Here is a 473-nt window from a genome sequence, read left to right on the forward strand (position 1 = left end):
GCGCAGCCCAGCCCTCTCCCACTGGCGTCCCAGCCCACTCCCAGGCCTGCCTACACCCCTGTCCCATCCCTGCTCGCCTGCAGCTTCCCAATAATTCCATTGGCCTCATCCAAATCGCATCTGTCCGCTGGCCTCCTTGCCAGGTTCTGGTCCAGCTGGGCAATTCCAGCTAAAGCAATGGTCCCCCAGCCAGGGAAAGTCGATACTTCCTTAAGGGACAAACCTCCGCCTCAGGGAGGAGATGGAAGGAGGAGGGATGGAGGGAAGAGATGTCCAAGGGCGGCCGCGTGGTACGGACCAAGCCGCTGACTCCCTTGGCTCTGCCGCAGACCTGGAGAGCTGCGGGCTGCTCCCAGCATGGGTGGCCAGCGCTCAAGGCGCCGGGGGTGCTGCCAGCCAGCGTTTGCTGCTCCGTCAAAACCCTCCTACGGTTACCCCGCTGGAGCGGTGCCAGCTTCCAGGGCGACTGGCCG

The 473-nt window shown here is 64.3% G+C and overlaps 1 protein-coding gene across 1 annotated transcript in view; it reads left to right on the forward strand.

The window, feature by feature from the left end:
• The window catches only part of ACAN (aggrecan), a 28131-nt gene that overhangs the window by 27042 nt on the left and 616 nt on the right, over positions 1 to 473 (forward strand). The window lies entirely within an intron of this gene.

The sequence above is a fragment of the Phaethon lepturus genome, unplaced genomic scaffold, assembly GCF_000687285.1.
Source record: "Phaethon lepturus isolate BGI_N335 unplaced genomic scaffold, ASM68728v1 scaffold1248, whole genome shotgun sequence".
In the NCBI taxonomy this organism is placed as follows: domain Eukaryota; kingdom Metazoa; phylum Chordata; class Aves; order Phaethontiformes; family Phaethontidae; genus Phaethon; species Phaethon lepturus.